Genomic DNA, 6885 nt, shown 5'->3' on the forward strand with positions numbered 1-6885 from the left:
CCCATAAAGGTAAGTCACTGTTAGAAGGTGACCCAATCCACACATAAAAAACTTGAAACAACAGATTGACAAAACAGCATTTGTCCTCGCTAGGTAAGCAGCGTTTTGATATATTTAAGCTTATTTTAGTTTAGTTTTTTAAATGGTTGTAATCCACAAAATTAAAAATTTTTTTTATTTAAATAGAGACGGGGGTTCCCAGGATGTTGCCCAGGCTGGTCTCGAACTCCTGGACTCAAGTGATCCTCCCACCTCCACCTCCCATAGTGCTGGGGTTACAGGCCTGAGCCACTGCGCTCAGCTCACAAAATGTATTTAATGGCCCACAGCTTAAAGATCGAGGCGGGCGGATCACAAGGTCAGGAGATCGAGACCACGGTGAAACCCCGTCTCTACTAAAAATTACAAAAAATTAGCCGGGCGCGGTTGTGGGCGCCTGTAGTCCCAGCTACTCGGGAGGCTGAGGCAGGAGAATGGCGTGAACCCGGGAGGCGGAGCTTGCAGTGAGCCGAGATCGCGCCACTGCACTCCAGCCTGGGCTGGGCGACAGAGCGAGACTCCGTCTCAAAAAAAAAAAAAAAAAAATCACTAACTTGATCCTTTTGGAAGTCATAAGTGTGATTGGGTTTTCATGCCCTTGTGTCAAACGTGTCTCCCTCAAACCGTGTTACAAAGTGGGCACACTACCTGCCTGACGTGAAAAATAAAGAGAAAAAGATCGCTGGCTTGAGAGACATTAATTGCTCTACACAGTCTTCTGGATGTTTGCTATAGTTTTTTTGTTTTATTTTGTTTTGTTTTTGACCTCTGTCGCCTAAGCTGGAGAGCAGTGGTGCCATCACTGCTCACTGTAGATTCAACCTGTTGGACTCAAGCAATACTCCCACCACAGCCCCCCGAATAGTTAGGACTACAGGTGTGTGCCACCACGCCAGGCTAATTTTTTTGTAAAGACAAGACCTCCCTATGTTGCCCAGGCTGGTATCCAACTTCTCCTGCCTTGGCCTCACACAGTTCAGGGATTACAGGCATGAGCCATAGTTCCTGGCCTGCCATAATTTTAGAGCTAAGGAAATAAATTGAATAGATTCCTGAAGTATTACCGTCAGTGCAGCCTGGTTCTGTGGCCGGACATACTACTCCAGGGCTTCAGGCCAGCTGCAAGTGCACTCCTTTGATTAGGGTCTTTGAATTATCTGAACAAATTTCAGTTTAGGCCAGGAGGGATAGCTCATACCTGTAATCTCAACACTTTAGGAGGCCTGGGCGGAGGATCTCTTGAGTCCCAAGGTTCAACACCAGTCTGGGTAACATAGTGAGTCCCTGCCGGGTGTGGTGGTACAGGCTGTAGTTCCAGCTACTCAGGAGGCTGAGCTGGGAGGATCACTGGAGCCAGGGAGATTGAGGCTACAGTGAGCCAAAATGCCGAAATGGTGTCACTGCACTCCAGTATGGGCAACAGAGTAGAGACCCTATCTCAAAAAAAAAAAAAATTTTTTTTTTAGTTCAATCATCCATCAAACACAGTGGACACCAGGCCAGCGTGGTGTGGCTCATGTCTGTAATCCCAGCACCTTGGGAAGGTGAGGTAGGCAGATCACTTGAGGTCAGGAGCTCGCGACCAGCCTGGCCAACATGGTGAAACCCCATCTCTAATAAAAATGCAAAAAATATTGACTGGGCGCAGTGGCTCATGCCTATAGTCCCAGCATTTTGGGAGGCTGCGGCGGGCAGATCACAAGGTCAAGAGATCAAGACCATCCTGGCCAACATGGTGAAACTCCATCTCTATTAAAATTACAAAAATTAGCTGGGCGTGGGGGCATGCGCCTGTAGTCCCAGCTACTTGGAAGGCTGAGGCAGGAGAATTGCTTGAACCCAGGAGGCGGAGGTTGCAGTGAGCCGAGATCATGCCACTGCACTCCAGCCTGGCGACAGAGTGAAACTCTACCTCAAAAAATAAATAAATAAATAATACAAAAAAATAATTAGCCAGGCATGGTGGTGGGTGCCTTGTAATCCCAGCTACTTGGGAGGCTGAGGCAGAAGAATTGCTTGTACCTGGGAGGCGGAAGTTGCAGTGAGCTGAGATCGCGCCACTGCACTCCAGCCTAGGTGACAGAATGAGACTGTCAGAAAAAAAAACAAACCTAACAACCCACAGTGGACACCTATTTTAATGCTATTTCAATCACAGTGCCTCAGATTGAAAAAAGAAAGTACAAGACCTGGTCCATCCTGAGTTGAATGGGTTAACTCATATTCAATTAACTATATTAGCTCTTAATGCCATCATCTCTGGAGAAATATGAATAAAACGCTATTACCTAGGAAAAGGTCGGGCGGGGTGGCTCACACCTGTAATCCCAGCACTTTGGGAGGCCCAGGCGGGCAGAGCATGAGGTCAAGAAATCGAGACTATCTTGGCCAACACAGTGAAACCCCATCTCTACTAAAAATACAAAAATTACCTGGGTGTGGTGGCGTGCACCTGTAGTCCCAGCTACTTGAGAGGCTGAGGCAGGAGAATTGCTTGAACCCAGAAGGCAGAGTTGCAATGAGCCGAGATTGTGCCACTGCGACAGAGCGAGACTCCATCTCAAAAAAAAAAGAGGCCGGGCGCGGTGGCTCAAGCCTGTAATCCCAGCACTTTGGGAGGCCGAGACGGGCGAATCACGAGGTCAGGAGATCGAGACCATCCTGGCTAACACAGTGAAACCCCGTCTCTACTAAAAAAAATACAAAAAACTAGCCGGGCGCGGTGGCGGGCGCCTGTAGTCCCAGCTACTCGGGAGGCTGAGGCAGGAGAATGGCGGGAACCCGGGAGGCGGAGCTTGCAGTGAGCTGAGATCCGGCCACTGCACTCCAGCCTGGGCGGCAGAGCGAGACTCCCTCTCAAAAAAAAAAAAAAAAAAAAAAAAAAAAAAAGAAAAAAAAGGATTACCTAGGAAATAGGCCAGACGCTGTGGCTCACGCCTGTGATCTCAGCACCTTGGGAGGTTGAGGTGGGTGGATCACCCGAGGTCAGGAGTTCAAGACTAGCCTGACCAACATGGTGAAACCCCATCTCTACTAAATACAAAAAATTAGCCAGGCATGGTGGCACATGCCTGTAATCCCAGCTACGTGAGAGGAGAATTGCTTGAACCTGGGAGGCAAAAGTTAGCAGTGAGCCAAGATTGCGCCATTGCGCTCCAGCCTGGGCAACAAGAGCGAAATTCCATCTCAAAGAAAAAAAAAAAAAGATAAAAAACATTAAATAAATGTTAGGCATTTAATCTCCATTCTCTAATCTTTAATCTGAAATGGGTAGTATTAACAATCTTTAGAAAGGAATTTTTTTTTTTATTTTTTATTTTTATTTTTTTTGAGACGGAGTCTCGCTCTGTCACCCAGGCTGGAGTACAGTGGCCGGATCTCAGCTCACTGCAAGCTCTGTCTCCCAGGTTTATGCCATTCTCCTGCCTCAGCCTCCCGAGTAGCTGGGACTACAGGCGCCCGCCACCTCGCCCGGCTAGTTTTTTTGTGTTTTGTAGTAGAGACGGGGTTTCACCGTGTTAGCCAGGATGGTCTCGATCTCCTGACCTCGTGATCCGCCCGTCTCGGCCTCCCAACGTGCTGGGATTACAGGCTTGAGCCACCGCGCCCGGCCAGAAAGGAATTTTGCTGGATTCAACTTGCTGGGATTTTGTTGAGGATTTTTGCATCTATGTTAGTCAGAAATATTGGTCTGTACTTTTCTTGTAATGTCTTTGATTGGTTTTAGTATTAGGGTAATGCTGGCCTCATAGAATCTCTTCCAGAAAGCAGAAGCAGAGGGATACTTCCTAACTCATTCTATGAGGCCAAAATTATCCTAACACTGAGAGTGAACCTTCATGTAAACTAGGAACTTTCAACAGCCAGGAAGGAGATACCCATCAAAGACAATAACCATGACTCATAAACAATGGCTTCCAGTGCTTTGAAGAAACCTCAGGTGCTTGTCACCGACCTGTGTTCCTTAACTAAGAAATGGGAATATGTGGGCTAAGAAATAGTTTCTCTTCATAAACAATTAACGCTTAAGAAAACCTCTCCTTTTCGTGGGGCCTCAGAGGCAATCAGCTGCTTCAAGATGAAGCTGAATGTCTCCTTCCCAGCCTCTGGCTGCCAGAATCTCTTTGAAGTGGATGAAGATTGCACACGACATACTCTTTCTGAGAAGCTATAACGACAGATGTTGATGCTGATGCTCTAGGTGAAGAATGGAAGGGTTATATGGTCAGAATCAGTGTTGGGGACAACTGATGAGGCTTCCTCATGAAGCAGGGTATTTTGACCGAAGACTGTGTCCGCCTGCTACTGAATAAGGGGTATTCCTGTCCTCCAAGGAGAACTGAAGAAAGAATGCACAAATCTGTTCAAGGTTGTATTGTGGATGCCAGTCTGAGTATTCTTAACTCAGTTATAGTTAAAGAGAGAGAGAGAAGGCTAATCCTGAACTGCCTGATAATATATGCTGCCTCATTCCCTGGGACCCAAAAGAGCAAGCAGAATCCAAAAACTTCAATTTCTCTAAAAAGATGATGTCCACCAATATGTTATAAGAAAGCTCTTTGTTATAACAAAGGTGAGACACATAGGGCCAAAGCACCCAAGACTCAGTGTCTTGTTACTCCTCATGTCCCACAACACAAACACCTGGCTTATTGCTCTGAAGAAACAACCTACTAAAAAAAAAAAAATAAGGAAGAGGCCACAGAATATGCTAAACTTTTGGACAAGAGAATAAAGGAAGCCAAAGAAAAACACCAGGAACAAGAGACACAGACTATCCTCTCTGAGAGCTTCTACTTCTGAGTCCAGTCAAAAATAAGAGTTTTGGCCAAGTGCAGTGGCTGACGCCTGTAATCCCAGCCTTTGGGAGACCAAGGCAGGTGGATCACCTGAGGTCAGGAGTTCGAGACCAGCCTGGCCAACATGGTGAAACTCCCTCTCTACTAAAAACACCAAAAAAAAAAAAAAAAAAAAAAAAAATTAGCTGGGCATGGTGGTGCATGCCTGTAGTCCCAGCTACTTGAGAGGCTGAGGCAGGAGAATCACCTGAACCCAGGAGGCGGAGGTTGCAGTGACCCGAGATCGCACCATCACACTCCAACCTGGGCGACAAGAATGAAACTCCGTCTCAAAAAAAAAAGAGTTTTTGGGTAACAGGGTAACACATAAGATCAAACCTCGTAAAAACAAAACAAAAAAGCAAAATAACCAATAAAGTAGAGTAACTATTTACATAGTATTAGATATTACAGGTAATCCAGAGATGATTTACAGTATAAGGGAAGCTCTGCTTTTACATGAAGAATTTGAGCAACCCTGGGATTAAGTATCTTTGGAGTCTGGGACCAATACCCCCAGAATCTCGAGAGGACAATACTTGCTGTGAACCTAAAATTGTTCTAAAAGATAAGTCTAAAAAAGGAATTTTATGTCTGTCAAGCTTTTCATTTTTGTTTTGTTTTTAATTGGATCAGCTATTTCCTTGAGTTTGGGCAGTGGATTAGTAAATAACTTTTTTTTTATTTTTTATTTTTCTGTCAGCCAGTCTGGAGTGCAGTGGTGGGATCTGGGCTCAGCACAATCTCCACCTCCTGGATTCAAGTGATTCTCCTGCCTCAGCCTCCTGAGCTGCTGGAACCACAGGCGCGCCACCACACCGGCTAATTTTTGTATTTTTACTAGAGAGGGGGTTTCACTGTGCCGACCAGCCTGGTCTCTAACTCGTGGCCCCAAGTGATCTGCGCCCGCGGATTTAACATTTTGATACTGTGTTCTCACGTGGTGAGGAAAGATATCTAAAACGGTAATTCCAGGTAACACGAATATTTTTAGTTCTGTGTTTTAAATTTTTCACAACATAGAGCAAAATGAGTTGCTTTTTTAGACCTGTGACAGCCTAAGCCTAAGCCTTTTGCGATAAAAAGCAGTGGAATCTCTTATCCTAAATCCCAGCTTGGTCTAGCACCTAGAAAAGCATTCACTAAGCAAGTAGAAATTGGATATGACTGCGGGGCTTTCAAGTTCCATCTACCACCTACTTTTCCCCACCAGACACGCAAAAAAAAAAAAAAAAAAAAAAAAAAAGGATGAAAAGGAGGAGTTCACGCCCAATTTTGACCTGAAGGCAGAACATTTCCACCAGCTTGCATTTTTGCCTCGGGTGTGACCTGAGGGAGTTGACCGCCAGTTCCCGAGTACAGCGGGGACTTCTGCTCCTGGGGTAGAAGCTGAATCAGTCGCCCCAGGTCCTCGATGCCATTTCCCTCCGGCAAGCCTCAGTCTCAGAAGGGGAGCCCTGGCCTTTCTCCTCCGCCTGCCGGGCGGTTTCTTCTGATCCTCCGGCTTCCTCAAAGCTCCCGGGTCTGCATTGGGGCTAAGTGGCCTGCCTTCTCCACGTAGCTCCCCTGGATAGCTACGCGCCAGAGGCACCGCCCCAGGTTCCAGGTCGCGTCATGACTTTCCTTAGCATTTGCACCGCTGCGGGATCCCTGAGTGAGTACCCCAATGTGGGTTTGGCGCAGCTAGGAGAAGGAATGGTCCCTCTACCCTCCGAGAACTTACTCCTCCGACTCCGCCGGGCAAGGAGCCACTTTGCCACAAGGAGGCAGCAAACACCGCACCCTTGGCTCTCGGAGCAGCAGGTGCTGATTTTGGAAAATCTCCTTAGGTTTTCACTTATCACCTGGGCTAGAGAATGTGGCACTGTCTTATATTGGACACCTACAACCTGCCAGACTCATTTAATTCTTAGGAAACTCCTGTGAGATGGATGTGGGTATCCCCATTTCACGATGAAGAAACTGAAGTCAGAGGAGCCCAGTACTTGGGAACCGAAGTGGAGGTGAT

General features: G+C 46.7%; 1 non-coding gene across 1 annotated transcript; it reads left to right on the top strand.

The window, feature by feature from the left end:
- The first annotated feature begins 596 nt into the window (after nucleotides 1-596).
- On the top strand, nucleotides 597-697 carry LOC114677914 (small nucleolar RNA U13). Its single transcript, XR_003729340.1, has one exon. It is a non-coding gene; the product is annotated as a small nucleolar RNA U13 (small nucleolar RNA).
- The last annotated feature ends 6188 nt before the right edge of the window (nucleotides 698-6885 follow it).

The sequence above is a fragment of the Macaca mulatta genome, chromosome 4, assembly GCF_049350105.2.
Source record: "Macaca mulatta isolate MMU2019108-1 chromosome 4, T2T-MMU8v2.0, whole genome shotgun sequence".
In the NCBI taxonomy this organism is placed as follows: Eukaryota; Metazoa; Chordata; class Mammalia; order Primates; family Cercopithecidae; genus Macaca; species Macaca mulatta.